Source organism: Mytilus galloprovincialis, chromosome 14 (assembly GCF_965363235.1).
Source record: "Mytilus galloprovincialis chromosome 14, xbMytGall1.hap1.1, whole genome shotgun sequence".
Taxonomy (NCBI): domain Eukaryota; kingdom Metazoa; phylum Mollusca; class Bivalvia; order Mytilida; family Mytilidae; genus Mytilus; species Mytilus galloprovincialis.
The window spans coordinates 3,367,186-3,389,450 of record NC_134851.1 but is presented as its reverse complement, the minus strand read 5'-3'; the positions used below and the strand labels follow the sequence as shown (position 1 = coordinate 3,389,450).

The 22,265-nt window shown below is 32.2% G+C and overlaps 1 pseudogene; it reads left to right on the top strand.

Annotated features, from left to right (window-relative positions):
• The first annotated feature begins 13,029 nt into the window (after positions 1-13,029).
• LOC143059331 (complement C1q tumor necrosis factor-related protein 3-like) lies at positions 13,030-18,960 on the top strand (annotated as a pseudogene).
• The last annotated feature ends 3,305 nt before the right edge of the window (positions 18,961-22,265 follow it).

Here is a 22,265-nt window from a genome sequence, read left to right as displayed (position 1 = left end):
TTTTCTGTAGAACATCTAATAAAAGAACAACGCCTAACAAATAAAGGCAACAGTAGTACACCGCTGTTCAAAACTCATAAATCCATGGACAAAAAACAAAATCGGGGTAACAAACTAAAACCGATGAAAACGCATTAAATATAAGAGAAGAACAACGACACAACACTAAAATGTAACACACACAGAAACGGATCAAGCATCCGACAAAATCCCACGAGAATAACAAATATAACATCAAAACCAAATACATGAATTTGGGATAGACAAGTACCGTGACACGTCTTATCGCAATGTGAAATAACACTCAAAAATAAGAGAAAACAAATGACGCAACATTAAAATGTAACACACACAGAAACGAACAATAATATAACAATGGCCATATTCCTGACTTGGTACAGGACATTTTTAAAGGAAAAAATGGTGGGTTGAACCTGGTTTTGTGACATGCCAAACCTCGCACTTTAATGGCAATGTTAAATATAACATTGAAATAACAACATAATATTACAGGACTACAATATAGATAAATAGGAGAACGTATTAGACAAAGAAACACATGATTAATAGATAACAAAAAGCATCAGGTTTAAAATTCAATACGCCAAAAACCCGCTTCGTCCACACAAGACTCACCAGTGACGCCCAGATATAAAAGATCGAAAGTTAAAAAAAAGTACAAAGTTGTACAGCACTGAAGATCAAAAGTTGAAAAGGGTTGTGTCAAATACGGCTACGTTTTAATGCTTGGGATAAGTACATCCTTATTATTTAGAACAATTAATGCTATTGCAAACAGTAAATTTTATCAAATGAATATAAAAGATATACATAATGAAACTGAAGTATTAACTAATTACAGAAAACAAAACCCGAATACATAATGCAAAGACCAACACAGAATAGAAACACCCGACTCAGTCCAGGCCTCAACGCAATAAATCATAAAAATGACGTCACATACGATGGTGAAAAGGCACAAAAATTACGTCACATTTGAATTTATGAAACAGCCCAAAAATGACGTCACATATGAAAAACTATATCTCAAAAGTAAGATAGAAATGGATTGATTTAAGATTATAATAGAACTTAATACTGATATTACATTTAAACACAATGCATATTGCAATACATATTAATAGCAATTAACTATAATATATATATGTCCAGTTTGTTATGAATCCAACTTCAAATGTAAATTATCGTACAGATTACATTAAACAATATTAAATCTAATAAACGAAGGCGGTGATTAATTTTTCTTTCCATAACACATAAATATAATAGAAAAGACGTCAACACATTTGTACAAAATCCGATGAGAATTACAAATATAACATTAAACATTTAAACTAAATACATGAATTTTGGATAGACAAGTACCGTAACACGTCTTATAGTAATGCTAATTCACAATCAGCAAAACAGTCATAATCGGGAATAAGTCACGTTTGGTAATTAAAAGATTAGACGACATAATGACAAACTACAATCTACCATGTGGTAAAAATGTCCTTAGCTAGTTTGATCAAAGACACATCGTATGGATCCACCAATTCGTGATGGTGGCCATAAAATTTACGAAGTGTCAATTTTAATCTGTCCTCCTCATAACTTTGTTGGAGCAGTTTCTGCGTAAGGAGCACACTCCTGTATATGAAGTCCGTATAGTGTGAACAAGCACCAAAGTATGGAATACTAGTAACCAAATGAAGTATGGAATAATAGTAACCAAATGAAGTAAGGAGCACACTCCTGTATATGAAGTCCGTATAGTGTGAACAAGCACCAAAGTATGGAATACTAGTAACCAAATGAAGTATGGAATACTAGTAACCAAATGAAGTAAGGAGCACACTCCTGTATATGAAGTCCGTATAGTGTGAACAAGCACCAAAGTATGGAATACTAGTAACCAAATGAAGCATGATGTCATTGACTGTTTTTCCTTGGCAAAACGTAACATCACAAACAAATTCAAAACAGAAAGACCTTAATCTCATGGCAAAAGCCTTCTTCGCTAGCAAAGGGTTACGATCCATTTCCCTCCTCTCCATCCTTGGCGGATTGTGATATAATTTCGGAGACACAAGGTAATGATTTTCATTGGTTTTAGTCGAAACTCGCTGCATCCAATCAAAAACCGCCTATAATATGATCAAGTGTAGTTGTAGAAAGTGTATGTAAACATATGCGGCGTGCTTATTGTGCAACAGGTATTTACATCTCTAAACATACGACTATTTTTAGTGACTATTTGAATGTTTTTAATCGACTAATGGAAGTTCCTATGTATGTTTCTTGCACAACTGCATGTATGACAACGCATGTTTTCATTTCCTGCTTTCCAAAATGTGTAGAATCTAAGTGCTACCATTAGTCAAGAATAATATATTCGGAATGGGCGTAATTTAAATCAACCGATAGATGGCGAAACATTGTTATCACAAAAGTGGGCGTAATCTGCCAAGAGTGGTTGAGAGGTAAGTGGATCGAAACCCTTGGCTAGTAAAGATGGGCTAAAGCAAAAGCTCACACACATCAAACGAGTTGACAAGAACTGTATTATTCCTGACTTGGTACAGTCATTTTCTAATGTATAAAATGGTGGATTAAACCTGTTTTCATAGCCAGCCAAACTGCTACAGAAATGGGTTGCAAAAGGTTAACGACAAAATTAAGAAACAAAAATCTTTAGAATCCAGGTTATAGATATAATACAACATGTGCAATATGTGCAACAGGTGTAACCAAAATAAGTCAGGGTATGAGTGACATCACAAAAGAAAAGGCAAATGCCATTAAGACCGAAAATGTACTTTCTTAATTTAATAACACGTGGTTTAGGTGTTCATATATTTGTAATCGATTTGTCTGGGTTAAACAATTTGTTAATTTATATATAGTGTACACAAGGTTATTAAATCGATTACGAATGAAAAACAAATCTTACTTTTTTCACAGATAAAACGATTTATGTCTGTACAACTGCGATCAGCCCATTCCAGGTTAAATTCTAGTGTCATGAGAAGGCAATGTTCCTGATCGTTCCAATTGTCTGGTTGTCCGACATGCCAGTCATTAAATGTGATATCAGTCTGACTAGTGGACCATATCCAATCGCCTTCTTTTTCTATGTCTGTCCCGCCTAACCAGAACGCTAAAAATGAACAGTTATGTAAAAAAAAAGTTCAAAGATAAATATGGCGCTCGTGACTTATAGATAAACAATTTTATTAATTTTTACAAATTTTCCAAATTATATGAGGAAACCCAGAATTGCAAAAATTGATCATTAGTGACACATGAGTTTATTCATACAAACAAAGTTTTGCAGTTTGTTATAGTTTGATATACAAATGAATTATAATGAGTTTGTAACTTATTTGAAAATTTTACTAGTGTATGCAGACACCTCAAACTAAAAAAGATGCAACTATTTTCATTTCACTGAAAAGTGTTGAAAAATAAGAATTTAATGTAATTATAGGTTTCATAACGAGTGAGAATGAGATACCACTTGATACCAACAAGTGTTATATTATTTCAATGTAATAATAAACGAACCTTCGTCGACTGAAGAGTGACCAATGGAAATGCCGTAAAATATATTATTTGTTATATTACATTAAATTATATATACATACATGAATCATATACAGTTGCCGTTGCCTTCAAAAAGTCCAGTTCACAACTTGATAACACTTCTACAAGCATACTGCCGTAACTTTCACAAACAGACTAAAATGGATTTTATATATCATATTATCACAATGCTTATTTCCCTTTTTTGTCTATTAGTTTTATCAGGTTCAATAGTTAAGATTTGTGTACTAAATATAAAAAAAATCTTATTGAAACTTGCAAAAGAAATATGTTTTTTCAATATTTATTTTTTCTGAAAGCTTTTTAAAATGTATACACCTCGGGGAAAGGCTATTATTTGAGACTATAATTTTTTTTTATATAGGGGTGCAAAATAAAGGCAATAATAGTATACCACTGTTCTAAAGTCATAGATCGATTGAGAGAAAAAAAATCGGGCAACAAACTAAAACCAATTATAAGAGGAAAACAACAAAACAACTGAAACATTGAAACTCACACGACAATGCAAACACACACAGAAACGAACTATAAGATATCAACTGCCATTGACCGATGTACCTTTGATATGACGCCCGGAAGCCCTTCATCATAATCATATTAAAAACGTGCGCTAAATCAATACTTTTACAACCCAATTCAATTCATATGAAAAGAATCATTGAATTCTTATAATTAAAACAAATCTTGGTGGTACTTGAATGTATACTGAATTTACTACGGGTTTGCCCTTTATGATAAATATTTTATAACGAGCAACAGTGAGCCAACGTTTAATCATTATATATGCAGACCCCCAATTTTACGACATTTCTGTTTTGGATCGAAGCGCTCTAGGTGAAACCAAATATTTGCTGTTCCTGCTATCAAACACATTAGAACTATTGACGTATAAGACAAAGAAGACTGAATTAGAGACATAAGTAAGCAATCGCAATGACATACTTAGACAGGTTCTGAACAAGTTGAATTAGTAATCTTAATTATACTTAAGCAAATGGTCGTCCAACATATTTTTTCAACATTCATTTGTTTTCATGACTTTCAGTTTCACAATATTTAATTTTCCAGTCTAATGTTTATAAATTCTACGTAAGCTTTCCAAAATATTATGGACACCGTATGACCTCACCTCTTCTAACAAAGCATAATAAAGATTGCGAATTATGTTTCGATTTCATAATAAATGAGCGCGACCTTTGATATTCCCTATTTTATTTTCTAATGCAGTAGTACAAACCTTAGCATCGTTCCAATTCATCGCGTCATTACTGAAGAAGTAGCAGTTGTTTTCGTTCTTTAACCATCCATTTTGGCATTGTAATGAACCTAAATAATTTGCATCAATTCAAATAGTAAAATAAATATAATTTGAGGTCTACAAGCAAAACATAATGTAAATTTTCTAAGACATATAGATATGTACTGGCATATTACGTACCGATATATGAAAACACATAAATCATTACATAAACATACATTTTAAGTACGTTAGAGAAATGATTAAGGAACAATACAAATTAAATGAAAACATCACTCAATGACTAAGTTGCGTACTAACAACTTTTTTGGAAAACATAAAACGCAATGACACAATGTAGCCGTTAAGATGTTTTTTGTCGCATTATTAAAATACAAACCTTTAAAAAATTCTTTTATTACGAAATAATAATTATTTTATATATCTGTATATTCCTAACGTTCTCAGATGCTTCTGTTTTCAACTAAAAGGGATGCCGATACTTTTGTATGAGCTTTTGATTATAGTTTTGTTTATTTTTTTATTATATTCACAGAAAACTGGTTGCAGCAATTTCCCATAATATCAATAAACTTACAAGTGGACGAACTATGCAAACACATATCAATTAACAACAGAACATGAAAATTAGATAGGTTACATGAATAAATGTAAAACCTTATTCTCAATTCATTTAAAGACCATTTCGACAATAATGGTTTCTATGGATTTGGGTAAACTCTCAGTATTAATCTTTTGTACTTTTTCCTACTATTGTTTTTCCTTTTTTTTTTTTTGTCATTGTTTGATTTCCTTCCCGATACATTGTCTTTAACTTGACTAAAACTTCTAAACGTTCACGGAACTAGTGATTTATCCGTTTATGGTAAACGCATTGTTAAATTTTCTATTTACGTGTGTAATACGACAAAAAAAACAATATTTAAATTATATTTATATAAATGCCGTTTGAACTCTGCTTATTAAACTGATCATTTTACATCTGCAGAAAAGTAGCAATTATCAATCAAATTTATCATGGAAGAGAATCCTCTTAATAAATGTATAAAATTCTATTGTTTGAATAAAATTATATAATTGTACCTGTGGACTTCTTCATCATTAAAGCATCTCCTGTAAGTTCACTTTGTGGGCAGCAAGATTCGTCTAAAATACACTGTCTAGTTTTATTGTCATAACTAGCATAGCAACATGATTCCAGATTACAACACATAATACTACAAGCCATAGATGATGGAGCTGTTTCTATCTTCAATGTTGAACTGCTTGGTGTAATTTTTCTGTCGTTTGTCTTGATTAAATTACAAATATTCAGCTTTGCAAGACAAAACTCGAACATGAACAAAAAAAGAACAACAGAACGAACAATACTCAATATTATTTTCCAGCTTTTCATTGTTCTGAGTTGAATTTATGTTTAACGTTTGCAATGTGCAACAAACCACTTTCCTAAATGATTGCTTCAAATATCAGGCAGACAAATAACCTAGGTACATCCTGGCACATGTATTTAATTATTAGAAAATCAATTCACAAGCTATAACAGGCTAAAGAACAAACAATATATTGCGACTAACATGTAATTATATTGCGTTATATATGAAGATAATGAACGTCTTCGTCTTCTTATTTGTTGCAAAATTGTTTAAATCAAAGAGCTTGATGCCTTTTATGAATACGATCACTATTGCTCTTATTGATATAAGTATTCTATTTCAATTTTCAACTGAACATATATTCGCTATTTGATTTTTTGCAAACAAAGTATCTGCAACTTACAGAAAAGTTTCCTTTATCTAGAAAAAAACATTGTATAATTATAAATGAACAATGTTTTTATTGTGTTGACATTTGTTTCTCAGATCGTAATTATTTACTTAGTTAGTACCGATAGAAAGAATTTCCTTATAGAGGCGTATGTGGTAGTGGTCAATAAAACTTATCTTCAACCTTGAAAATTATATTTCTTACAACTTTTTATAGCGTCCATGTTAGTACCTGGTTAGACAGTTTAAAGGGATTGCGATAAATGTCTTTAATAATTTGTTTGATAAATTGTATATCTATTCTTTCTTTTGTTTTCTGCTGATGAACTTTGGTGAGCCTTTCTTTCTTTTCTATAATATTTTTAAACTTTTTCAAACTATTAAGTGGTAAAATAAAAATGACATGCAATAATAATCGATAAAGGCAAAAGTAGTATACCGCTTTTCAAAAGTCATAAATCGGTTTATAGAAAATAAATCCTGGTTACAATCTAAAACCAAGGGTTACACATCAACTATAAGAGGAAAACAACAGAACACTGAAGTGCAACAAAAACCAAACAATGCATTCATAGAAACGAACTATTAGATAACATCGACCATATTCATGACTTGGTAGAGTACATTTTGTGAAATAATAGCGGGTCATGGCTAGCACTTTATGGCAATGTTAATATACTGAGCGTTGACATATGTTTATGCATTTAAACGAATATATTTGGTACTCCGACAGATTTTAAAACAATGACTGGTAAAATTTGAACAAAATATCGTTCAGGGTTAAACTTAACACTGTCTTTTTAGTTCTTCAACTTCGCAATTGGTTTGAATTTCTTATTATTTTGATTCAAGCGTAGAAAACAAATAATCAACATATTTCTGATTATGAATTACTTGTGTCCCTGGTTTACTCCATCAATGAAAATGTGACGATATAAAAGAGGGACGAAAGATACCAAAGGACAGTCAAACTCATAAATCGAAAATAAACTGACAACGCCATGGCTAAAAATGAAAAAGACAAACAGACAAACAATAGTACACATGACACAACATAGAAAACTAAAGAATAAACAACATGAACCCCACCAAAAACTAGGGGTGATCACAGGTGCTCCGGAAGGATAAGCAGATCCTGCTCCACATGTGGCACCCGTCGTGTTGCGTTTGTGATAACAAATTCGGTAAATAGTATAATTCGGTAGGTAACATTCATGAAAGGGAAGGGGATTGTAGTTTTTTGTCTTTTAATGATGATAAACATATAGATAAATGTGTCCAAGTCCAGGTTGTTTTTTTAAATTTCATAACATTTGATCACGTCATTTGATATCTGAATTTTTTTTCATTTTGGAATGAATGTTTACTGTTTTGTCCATGTCGCATAGTCAGCTATTTGAAACATTTCTAACGAAAATGTTGACATTCTTTTTCTCTTCGAGGCTGAACATGACTAATACGTTCGTACCCAATCTCTAGCTAATGGCTTATATTAACGGTCACATGAATACGAATTCAATGAGCAAGTGACTAATTCATCAGCGATGTTATTTCGCTTATTTTAACAAAATTGAACCAAATTGGCTGCTACAAGCGAATTACTACTTTATTATTTCACTTTGTAAATGATTTAACCAAACTAAATCATATTCTCATAAAAGAGAATCGACAGATTCCTGAGGGTCATTCCAACTCATAGATCAAAAGTAAACCTGATAACGCCATGGCAAAAACAAATAAAGACAAACATACAGACAAAAGTGCACGAGACACAAAATAGAAAACTAAAGACTACGCAACACGAACACAATAAAAAAACTGAGGTTTTCTCAGGTTTTCCGGAAGGGTAAGCAGATCCTGCTCTACATGTGGCACCCGTTGTATTGCTCATGTTATTACAAACCTGATAAATAGTCTTATTAGGTAAGTCACATAAGTGAAAGGGAAAAAAGAGTTGTAGTTACGACAAAAGGAGCATGTCTGATATCATCTGTGAAACGGATATTCTATAACGGTCAACCGACTCGTGATTAACAACCTTCTATCGAGAAAATCATGATAGGAAATATACGCCCGGAAATATCGTATCATTTAGGAGATATCCTTTTAGCGGATAACAGAAACGATCTTTTGAGTTGTACTCCATCTGACCTTCTCATTTGAACAGGTCTCCATAGCCCCACCTTAATTTGCTTATGTCTTCTTATACAATCGACACGAATGGATTAGTCACATAAACCACCAACAGCTTAAAATTAGATGCAGTTTTACATTTGGACATACTTTTTCCTTATGTATTGTTACGCCCTGGTGATTTGAAAGCTGATATTTTACTGTGTTCTCCGTTCCACACTTGATATACGCAGATGTCCGTTGTTGTGTTCGGATTCGTATTTTACAGAAGAAATAGCTTACTTTGACCTTATATTATATGCTGACTTCTTTAAATCTATATATCGACTCTATTTATATGTGTAATTATTCATTTTGTATTTGTTTATACTTAGTTTCAGTATAGCGCACCAAATGTAACGTTACGTGTTCTTGTTTAGGAATAACTTGTGTATTACGTCACACGTTGTATAAAATACGGAACGCATGTTCCTACGTTGAGACTCTCTCCAACAACCTCCATGCAGTAAGCAGTCTCTCTTAAATGCAGTGCACCAAGTAGATTTGCTGCACCAAGTAATGCAGTGCACCAAGTAGATTTTCCTGCCCCAAGTATGAGAGTTTTTAGAAGCAGTGCACCAAGTAGAATTGCATGCACCGAGTACGCTGAGTATTCAAGTTGAAAGCAGTGCACCAAGTAGAATTGCATGCACCGAGTACGCTGAGTATTCATGTTGAATGCAGTGCACCAAGTAGATTTGCAGCACCGAGTACGCTGAGTATTTGAATGCCGTGCACCAAGTAGATCTTCTTGCACCGAGCAATTGTTTTATTTATCTTAGTGCAAGTAATGCACCTTGCCGTATTACTTATTGTATATAATTATTAACGTATTATTTTTCTTGAACCGCTGTATTTGATGTATTGTTTAAATAGAAATAATACAATTAATGAACTTCCATTATGATCTTTATTATTACTTCCTTCACCAGAGGCCCACCAAAGTAACTACGGGTGTATATCCTGACAAGAAAACCCCGGAACGTTATAGTATTATTTTTGCAGTTGAATAAGCGACAATCCTGTATCACGATCTGCTATGTTATGAACTGACTGAGTGTTTAGGCAAATCATTTGTGGTTGTGGCTGTGACTTCATCAATTGCGTTAAAATATTAATATATATATTAATACAAACTCTAAAACAAAGACTGTATATTTATTTGCTACGGAAGTGTATTAACGTGATGCCAAGACTTCTTCCTTACAAAACACTTGGAAGTAGAAAAGATGTGACAATAATTTTGGTAAATTTCAAGGAAAATCTCACAATAGAACATATAAACCATATAAATGGAGAAACATAACCAAAAAACATACAACAGGAATGTGTCCCTAGTACACGTATTCCTAATCCGCACTATCATTATTATGTTCAGTTAAGGTGGATCGGGACTATTCGACTGCGCATAATTTCACGCATGAATTACAATGCACACGAAAAGTATTTGTCGTAAATTCGATATTATTTTTTTTAATATTTTGATTGATTAAAAATGTTAAATCATTGTTGTTGTGTCACTTTTCGTTATTATGCGTATCTTTTAAAGGCTCAAAATGACATTTTCCCCATTTTCCCGCCAAAATTTGGGTTTTAAGCCAAAATATTTTTTTTTCCTTATCGGTGACCTATATTTTTTTATTTGCTCATTCTTTGAAGCTTTTTTTCAGCTTTTTATATTACAGTTTTGGACCAAATGTCATAGATAGTTTTTTTTATATTCCGATATAAATATGTCAACACCTCTATTTTCCCTATCATTCCATTGAAAAATGGTCCCTTTTACATACATATTTAAAAGTAAAATCTTGACCTTAAATTTATTTTTCGACAATTTGATTCAATTTCTGTAAAGAATAAAATAACAAAAAATACGGCACTTCTGATAGAAACTTCGAAAAGGCCCGAGCCACCTTAATCGTGAAAATGGGGTAAATCTCTATTTTGACATTTAAAGTAGAAGGATCATATCATAGGAAACACGTGTATCAAGTTTCAAGTTGATTGGACTTCAACTTCATCAAAAACTACCTCGCCCACAAAATTTAATCTGAAGCAGCACAGACGGACGAACGAACGGACGCACAGACCAGAAAATATAATGCCCATAAATAGGGCATAGTCATGCATCGTTAATTTATAATTGAAACATTTTTGAGAAGTATGCAATTGAGCATCAAGTTTTCGTTTTAGACAATCATACAAAGGTTGTTTTATGGCAGGAAAACAAACATCAGGCAAGTCTGAAATAATGTTTTTATAATTGGCATTACCATACATCACCTAAACCTATAACAAACAGTTCATTCTTTATAAAATCAACCAGGTACACATAGTATTTAGACATCTTTCTCATTCGCAATACAAGAAGTTGTAACATTTTATCAACATACAGTGTAATGTATTTAGTAATTTAAAACTCTCTCTCTCTCTCTCTCTGTGTGACCAGGGATTTATGTGCAACCTATATTTCGCTTGCATAACGCTTGCATAACTCAATAGAGAATTGATATAATTATCTAAAAGTGATAATAAAGTGACATATTTTAAATGCATTCATTTGACATTTCTTCTTAAAGCAAATATTCTTGTGTACCTTGTTGCGACAATTTCTGTTGTAACAGATTATATTTGCCATAAAAATTCGAAAGTACATTAAGGTAGGTAAAATCGTCATCAGTTTTAATTTCTTTATTGTCATTATACCATTTCTGATCAACATTAACTCTATCACCTTTCCTTAATACTACAATTTTAGTTTTATTAATATCAACACTCAATGACCATTTTGATGTATATTCATATAATGTATCAATCACATAGTGTAACCCTAAAACATATTCTGAGAAAAAAACAGATCATCAGCATACATAGGTAGAAATAAATTCAATTCTTTCATCTCATATGGTATGGCATACATATTGATGAAAGACATTTCACAATCGTTAAAATATAATGAAAAAATTGGGGTAGATGGCATATCTTCCTGCATCAAACCCAATTGATTTGGGAAGTAATCAGAATTAAAAACCATCAACACATACGCAAGTAGACACATTAGTATCCACAGATTTAATTGCAGTTTAAGGTTTACCTAGGGAACCAATGTTTTGACAATTTATACCATAGCATAATTAGTTATCAAAGGTACCAGGATAATTTAGTACGTCAGATGCACGTTTCATCTATGTTCCAGACCATATTAGTATTGGTACCGTACGCGTCCAAATACTAATGTGATCTGGAACATAGATATATACGTATACTCATACGGTCCGACCATACGCGTACGGTCCAGCCAACCATACATGCTTTGGGGTTATATGGGTTAAATTTAAACGAACATTTATCAAACTTTTTATTTTAAGTTATACAAATTGTTATTATTACAATTAGATGTATAAAGTGAATAAGCAAAAACGAATAAAATACAATATTTGTTTAATTGAATGTCTGTAAATCCTAGTTTGTTACTCTGGCACAAGTCGACACTTGCTCATACGGTCTGGAACATCTACATAAGACTCATTAGCGACGCTCAGATCAAAAGAGTTATATAAAGGCAAACAAGTACCAAGTTGGAGAGCATTGAGGACCCAGAATTCCAAAAAGGATAAGCCTTTAAATAGTAATTAATGCTTTTGTATAATCAACAAAACAACAATACAGACGTTTGTTTGCTGATCGGGACTTAAAAGTTACAGACATTAAGGCGAAAATTGAATCTAAAGTTCCAAAATATGGGCGAAAAAAAATCCCATGGCACGATTGATTTTCTCTAAACATCAATGAAATTAGGTCAAGTGTTTTGGTTTTTATTAGTTGTCAATCCTCTAGTATCGTTTTTATGGTTGATGAGTCTTTTTAGTCTAGATCGGCTAAAGGAGTATTCCAAAAGGTTCTTTGAAATTGAAATATATTTGTTCTTATTTTCTCATTGGCTGCTATAATACATTTCTCGACAATATATTATATATGAGGATAATCATATGAATGTGGAATACTAAAATTTAACGAGGTTGCTTTTTTAGATGTTTTTTTGACTTTCTCCTTTTTCGGATTGATTTCAACTTAAATTACCAAAATGATAGGTTTGCGTGTTAACATAGGAGCATATGTGGCAATAGTGATAAACAAACTTGATAAATTGCCAAAATATCATCAAAACAGATGCATGGAAACTGATGAACACTTGTCAAGGTACCGAATCAACAGATCGAAATGAGGTATGGTAGTTTGTTTAATATTTAATTCCAATGAAATTGTTCGTTGGACAGTTTAAAAGTGTATTATTCTAAATTTATCCATGTAACACAGTGGTGTTGGGATATACTGGAAGGTTGGGGAGAGCAAACTTTTGAAATTGAAGAAAACCGTTTTCTATTATAAACTTATATCGGTATTGTATGAGTTTCGACTGTAAGGGGATTGCCTCCCTTATTCCCTACCAACCCTTTGGTCCTTAAACGATCGACTGTAACTGAATGTAAATGACGCTTTAAGAATAAAGTATATACGCAAAAGCATAGATAATTGGAGACAGGAATTTTTTTTTATCCCTCCCCTTTTTCCAAAATCCGTTTTTTTTCCCATTAATTTCCACTATTTTCACGTTTACTGTATAATATGAACATAAATATACTAGAAATGACTTTGTACATTTGTATTGTTTTATTTACTATCAATTCAAAATTTACTATCTACAGCGGTCACTGGTATATTATGGGATCTAGTGGTGCCTCGGAGAGGCGATCAGGTCTTTCTCCACTAGCCACACAAGTCATGTTGTATATCATATAGAATTGAATTTCAAAAAGACCACAATAGTATACTGCTGTTCAAAAGTCATCAATCGATTAAGAGAAATCAAATCCGGGTAACAAACCAGAACCGAGTGAAACACATTAACTAAACAATGAAAGAACAGAAACATTGATGTGAACAAAAAAACAAACAACAGTGCAACACACACACAGAAAAGAATTCTCAGATAACAACTGCCTTTTTCCTGATTTGGTACAGGACATTTTAAGAAAAATATGGTAGATTGAAACTGGTCTTTTGGCAAGCCTAACCTCGCGCTTTTATTGCAATGTTAAATATAACACTAATATTACATGACAGAAATACAGTACAAATAAATACAAAAACATTCAGGATAGAGAAATATACAAATAAACAATACACTAGTACATTAGGAGAGCACACAATAACAGCACAAAAGCACCGCGAATTGTCTTTTTTAAGACTGAATTAACGCCAAAAAATTAACGTCACAGGAAATTTCTAAAGATTTGATACTCAGTCTGTTTAAGATCAAGTTTGTAACTATGTCATTTGATGTATTTTTTAACAATTTAAAGAATATTGATACAGAGTGTGTTAGTAATTAGATGATTAATTGTATTATCGAGTTATGTCGGTATTTCTTCTGAATCAAAATGTAAAACAGATAAATCTGGAATATATAGTTACTTTAAACTAAAATCTTATAAATGAACTGGGTGATTATGTGAGCCAAAATGTGTTCCTGTGAAAAAAGTTCCAGTGGAACTAATATCACAGGAAATATGTTCTGGGAGAATTTTTTTCATAGATAATTTCAATATAATTTGTTCCATCTCTATGAAATAAGTTCCACACTTTACCTGGTGAAATAAGTATCGGGTTGGTAAAATTTATTCCTTACCTAGTGAAATAGGTTCCAGGTTTATGAGATTTGTTCCTTACCTGGTGAAATAAGTTCTGGGTTTGTGAAATTTGTTCCTCACCTGGTAAAATAAGTTCCTAGTCTGTGAAATATGTTCCATTGGTTAAACAGGTTATCTTATATGCTGAACATTTGTCATCAATGAGTTTAAAGTTATATTCAAGTGAATTATAAAAATAAGTATAATATATTGATAATATAATAAATGAAAAATGTAAATCATCCAATAAGAATCTTGTGGACTATAGCAAATGTTTAATTATAAACGTAAAAAATATCAAAATGACAGTCCCACTTTGAGCCAGAAAAGAGTAGGATAAGAAAAATCTTTCAAAACAAATTAAAGTCAAAGATGAACATGAACATATGAACTAATTTGAAAAGGACAAAATAACTGATTAATGATTTCAAAAACATGAAGAAACAAAAGACACACTCTTTTGAAACTGTTCCACGACAAGTCCGTGTATGACTAGAAACAGGGTCATGACAGTTAACAGAAACCAAGGAGGAATACCACATAAAACATAGATACAAATTATGATAAATTACCATCGCTTTATCCTGTAGAATTTTACAGTCATGCCTACAATTGCACATGTATCCCATTCCAGCACACTCAGTACAGCATTTAGCTTGCTTTATAATTTAAGTGTAACAACTGTGCAATATGTTGCAAAGGTACTTATTTCAGTGAAAATAGGTTTGAGAAGAACTTATTCATTGATTTCTTTGAAATATGTACATATTGATCTTACACTAATATCACAGGAACCTATTTAAAACTTTTCATATTAACTGCAACAAAATTCATGGAGCTATGATATTTGTTTCGGAACGTATTTCGTATTTGGTAAAACAATTAGTTCCGGAACAAATGTTACAGTGCTGGAACATATCTTCTGTGCTATAAGTTCCGGCGGAACATATTTCCTATGAAATTTGTTCCAGCGGAACAAATGTCACGCCGGAACATATTTTTTGTTACAATTACTCATCTTTACTTTTTACATACGAATAGAAAATAAAACAAAAGTAAAATTACAACTACAAACGATAAGACATTTAAACATTTACAAACACCACATTATAACTAAATAAAGGCAACAGTAGTATACCGCTGTTCAAAACTCATAAATCCCCATGGACAAAAAACAAAATCGGGGTAACAAACTAAAACCGAGGGAAACGCATTAAATATAAGAGAAGAACAACTACACAACACTAAAATCTAACACACACAGAAACGGACCAAGCATCTGACAAAATCCCACGAGAATAACAAATATAACATCTAAACCAAATACATGAATTTGAGATAGACAAGTACCGTGACACGTCTTATCGGAAAATTACACTCAAAAATAACAGAAAACAAACGACGCAACGTTAAAATGTAACACACACAGAAACGAACAATAATATAACAATGGCCATATTCCTGACTTGGTACAGGACATTTTTAAAGGAAAAAATGGTGGGTTGAACCTGGTTTTGTGGCATGCCAAACCTCGCACTTTAATGGCAATGTTAAATATAACATTGAAATGACAACATAGTATTACAGGACTACAATACAAATAAATAGGAGAACGTATTAGACAAAGAAACACATGATTAATGGATAACAAAAAGCATCAGGTTTAAAATTCAATATGCAATAAAACGCGCCTCGTCCACACAAGACTCACTAGTGACGCCCAGATATAAAAGATCGAAAGTGAAAAAAATGACAAAGTTGTACAGCACTGAAGATCAAAAGTTGAAAAAGGTTGTGTCAAATACGGCTATGTTTTTATGCTTGGGATAAGAACATCCTTATTATTTAGAACAATTAATGCTATTGCAAACATTAAATTTTATCATAGAAAAAAACACAACAGCAGAAGGTCACTAACAGGTCTTCAATGTAGTGAGAAATTCCCGCACCCGGAGGCGTTCTTCAGCTGGCCCCTAAACAAATATATACTAGTTCAGTGATAATGAACGCCATACTAATTTCCAAATTGTACACAAGAAATTAAAATTAAAATAATACAAGACTAACAAAGGCCAGAGGCTCCTGACTTGGGACAGGCGCAAAAATGCGGAGGGGGTTAACATGTTTGTGAGATCTCAACCCTCCCCCAATACCTCTAGCCAATGTAGAAAAGTAAACGCATAACAATACGCATAACAATATGCCCACCAACCCTTACTTTTCTTTTACTAACTTTATAACATAAAGTTTAAATGGCTATATTTGAAATATAATAATTAATTGTTCTTTTTTCATTGATTTTGAATGAAAAATGGTGCCAATGTTAAATTAAGAATAATATAGAGACAATCATTTCCGGCCAAATTTTCATTGACTTATAGGCCTATCTAGAATAAAAATAAAAAGGCCACGTTCCTTCATGCTTTTTTTAGATCCGTTATTCATATACTAGTAGTATCAATTTATACTATTTTGTACAGGCATATTATTTTGAAACAGATAGCAAACGACAGAATACTCTTTTAAGTTTGTTAGAAATCAAAACATGATTAAGCGATTCGGTTTGATGAAAACATTATCTGTGGTAGATCATAATTTTGCTATGTTATAAAAAAAACTTTTTGTTGACAGAGACATTATTCTAATACAAGAATTGCATTAACATCATGCCTCGTTTTCAGTTTATTCCAAGTTATCCTACTGATATGTGTAATGACACTTATGGTAAATGGACATAAATCCTGCTCCAGAAATGCTGGTCTTATGAAGAGTATCCAATACCAACTTAAACTATAGTGGAGGAAAACAATGGGAAGTGTGATTGTAAAGGAAGAGATTCGGGTAGGGTATCTTAAAATACATTAGTAAACCATTACAGGTCAAGTAAAATGATGTTCGCGATCTTTAACACGGATCCCTGACTCACACCGAACGGCAAACAATAAAAGGGTTCCAAAAATGAAATGTATAAAACCAATCAAATGGGAAAACCAACGGTCTGATCTATATATTAAAAAAAGAGTGAAACAAGAAACACGTATGAACCGTATCGACAAACGATTACTACTAAACATCAGATCCTTGACTTACGACAAATGCAAACAAATGCAGCAGGTTTAAACAAGTACCAACCATCGCCCTTATCTGAAACAATAGTTAAATCACAAGATAAAATAGACACTATTAAATATCAATTGAAATGGCTTAACTTAATCAAAAGACATATCAACACAAGTGAACATACACTGAACGAATAAACTTGATCTATGACACAATGTAAATTCAAAATCAACAAAATAAGGGGTTATATGTTTAACAATTTCAGAAAAACAAAATGTCGACAAAATGCCGACAAATAGAATAATGTACAAAGGTAAATGAAAATGATTTTGTTGCTTTCAGAATAAATGGAAAATGGAAATATCTCTTACAAGATAAATTAAAAAAAATGTCACTAGTTCATATAACAGAAATGAAAATTTATAGTCATGCCAAGCACTTATTAAAGCTGGTATATATTGAAAATAGAGAGACGAGATATAACTCTTATTAAGTAAACATTATTTTGCCAAAATCGCATAACAAATCGTAACAACAGATCAAATCAACACGAAAGTAAGATTTTTGAGTACTCGCCGTTACTGAAATAAAATTGAGAATGGAAATGGAGAATTTGTCAAAGACACCTGACCATCGAACAAACAGAAAACTGGTTAAATACAAAAAACAATTAATAAAAACAAATCATGCATCAGAAACTGAAAACAACACATCCCAGGGGTTTAGTAGTTTAACGTCAGGGGCAGTCAAAGAAGGGAAATACACAAGAAAGTCTGAAACCGATCAATCAGCGTTACGTTCTTACATCAATGTGGTTGAAATTAAAGACTCTCCGTAGTTCCGGGGACACTAAATGACTAGTGTATAAATTAGAGGGATGCGTTAAGAAGATTTTTCTTTCCACTTTTCTTTTCTTTTCTAATCTATTTTTTTCCTGATTAATACACAATTGTATGTTGTCAGTTTTCACAAAGTATTATAGAAATTTCAATTTCTTTCAGGGCCAGAAAAAGTTGCGTTTATGGCTAAACATTCAGCTGCTTAAACAAATATTCCTGTGAAATCTACTGTAGTATAGAATACAGTTGTGACAAATGTAGGTAACGGTTACGATAAGTCCACTGGAATATTTACTGCTCCTTCAAATTGTGTCTACATCTTTGCCTGGACCGTCCTGGCTCATAATGGCAAACACTTCCTTACTTGCCTCTCTCTAAATGGAAAACATATAGCCAAAAACTATACAGGGGTACACACTGTAGGAAATCACATCCCATCAAGTCAAAATGCTGTTCTTGAAATTGAGAAGGATGATAAAGTATTCGTAAAAGTCTTAGATGGATATACTGGACAGTACATGCTTGGTGATAGCTGGTCAAATTTCAACAGTTATAAACTATAAAAGCTATATAGCACGAAAAAACAAATTATTAGATAACTATTAAAACAAATTTGATTCAATGATTTTATTTATGATATTTACTAAACATGGCTGCTCTTATCTAAAATAAAAATGGTCTAGTGGAAGAAAATTTGAGTGTATTTACACGGATATTTTCGAACTGTTGATGCAACAATTTTACAAACGCATTTCTATACAAATAAAACACGATAAAATTACTGTTAATGCAACAATTTTACAAACGCATTTCTATACAAATAAAACACGATAAAGTTACTGTTAATGCAACAATTTTACAAACGCATTTCTATACAAATAAAACACGATAAAATTACTGTTAATGCAACTTTTACAAACTCATTTCTATACAAATAAAACACGATAAAATTCATGTTTTCTTAATGTCGGAAATACTTACAGATCATCATTGTTAAATGATGGGGGAAATCTATATGATTTTACTAGCTCCGCTTTCTGAGATTATGACATCACTAAACAACAGTTGTTGGTCATCGAGAATTGCCTTTTTCAAAAATCTTCACCAAAACCCAAGCAAAGACCGCTAACTAAATGTTTTGAAACGTGATTGTGTATGATACATGTATGTCCTCTTTACATATAAACCTCATAGTACCTCCTCATATTTCTATATTAAAAGCTCTCGAAAACTTTTTTCGTACGTAATACAGAGAAACAGACATAAATATAACACAAGTTCAATGTAATTCATATCTTCGCTAGCTAAGGTTACGATCAAGCCGGGGAGGGAAGTAGATCGTAACCCTTAGCTGGCGAAGATGTGTAATTCATAGCAAATAACATAAACTGCAATATTTAAATAGGTTGGTTTCCCTACTACAACATACACAAAGGGACTCTGCATATATTGGAAATGTGTGATTTAAATTACTAGACAAAATGCTCCTTTTGTCTGACACGAAAGCAACACTTTTAACTTTTTGAAGAAATAAATTTAGATCAGGAATATGACAGTTGTTTCCCTTCGTTTGATGTCATGGATATGTTTGAACCTCTGATTTTGTTTTTTTGTTCATAGAATATCCGTTTTGAACTTTCCTTCAAGATCGGTATTTTTATTATTTAACTTTTTTAACACCGAACAGCTAGAATGGAATTATTGTCAGTGTTCATAAGTCATACAACAGTCTATTACTAATATGAGGCAGGCATTACCTGTAAATGGGGACGAAGTCTGTATGAATTATTTTTTTGTAACTTAAATATTTGTTTAAAAAAAAATAAAACGGAAATACCGTAACGTTTCCGATTTTGGTTCTGTTGTTAGGGATTTAGTTGTGACGTTATTTAAATTATGACGTCATATGCAATGTAAACAAAGAAACGCTATCATCAGGTAACGTTTTTTCATATCAAGGAATTATTAAAAATGAAATTGGTATTGCGCGTTCCTTCCTATTTTATACTACACTGATAAATATATATTTTACTCAAAGTTTCATACAAACGAGACCGGAAAAAGGAAGTACATTGTACATTTCTGCGCAGGTCCGGGATTTCAAAACACGACAAAAAAAATTTGAACGATTTTGAGTTCATTAGTATACAATGAAAAATTCGGGAAATTTTCCCGTATTTTTTTTTTTATTGAATTTTCTACTGTTATTGGGGACTCCGTCCCCATATTACTTTATGACTTACAAAATTTAGGCAAAGAGAGTTTCAATCTTGTTCTTTTTTCAATTAAAAAAAATACCGTTGAGGCTCTGGCACTTTAGTCGGATTATTTATTGTATCTTTGACATTTTGTTCATTTCCATTCTCGATTGTATATTATATATATAGAACTTGCTAGACAAGTTGCACCGGAATATTAACGTGCTAGTTCACGTGGTACAAATCACAAGTACTAAGACTTACCTTTTTGCGAGTTCGTAACGTTCGATGCTCATAGAAATTTCTGGTGTATGATGAACTGTCTGGACGTCTAGCTTACGCCAGTCCATACAAACGTAAGTGGATATATTCCGGCTCGTGGTTTTAGTCAGACTGACATTCTGGGTACTAGTTATCAAATTCTGATAAAGAGTTTATCGTTTTGTGAAGAACGGGATATAAATGTGTACTAGATGAAATTTGCACGCAATTTGGGGAAGGGAATGCGAAAATAATTCTGATAAAAAAGATGTGTATACATGATGCTAGTTAGAAATTTTCAGTAAAACGTTATTTGGGAATTGTGATAAGAGGTTAAAAGGGGGTTGCGGACACAAATGGATAAGCCCAACACACACCCTCCCAAAAACAAAAGGAAAAGAATAAAGCAACGGGTAAGTACATTCTTTGGTAAGAAGGGTTATTTCCCCAAAAAATGTCAGACGATAAATATATGTATATATATACAACGTAAAGAGGTGCACAAAAGCATTACTAATGACTAGTTCAAATTATGAGAAAATGTCAATACGGTCAAGGAGTAGTTGAAGTAACAAAATGGGGACATCAAATAAGGCATTGTTTGATATTAAAGGGAAATCCCGAAAATGATTTGGATCAACTTTCCAAATGGCAAATCAAAATGAAATCAAACGAACGGAAAACAACTGCAATGTTCTGGACGTGCCAAGTTGGTACAGGCATTTCCTTATGTAGAAAAAATGGATCATAAACCTTTTTTATAGCTAGCTATATCTCTAACTTATATGACAGTCACATAAAAATCCATTATACTGACAAAAATATATGAGCAAAACAAACAGATATAGAAGGTTAAAACATTTAGCAAAAGGCCCTTATAATGTTTACAAATCATTTAGCAAACAGCTAATATGTATTAGCTTTATTGGTTGTTATTTTATGAAATGATTGAAGCTTTTGCATTTTCCGGAATTTGGATTTTGGTCATTATAGTTTTTAACGTTTGTATAAACATTTTGAAATTTCAAATATTTTGACTAATATGACCATAGGCATAGTGCAATTTGTTGTTCTTTGTCTTAATTTTGGTCTTCCAATGCAACAGTAGCATGGAATTTTATTGAAAGCTTTCTCTTTCCATTGACAAACTTGCAATATATATATATATATATATATATATATATATATATATATATATATATATATAAAAACAACAATTTACAACTGTTAACAGTGGCGGATCCAGAACTTTTTATAAGGGGTAGGCACTGACTGACCTAAGGGGTGTTCGATCCAGTCATGCTTCAATGATTCGCTATATAATCAATCAAGCTTTTTTAATGAGGCATTGGTGCTCCAAGCCTGTGTCTCCTTTCACAAAATAATCGCAGTCAAAAAAATTTTGGATA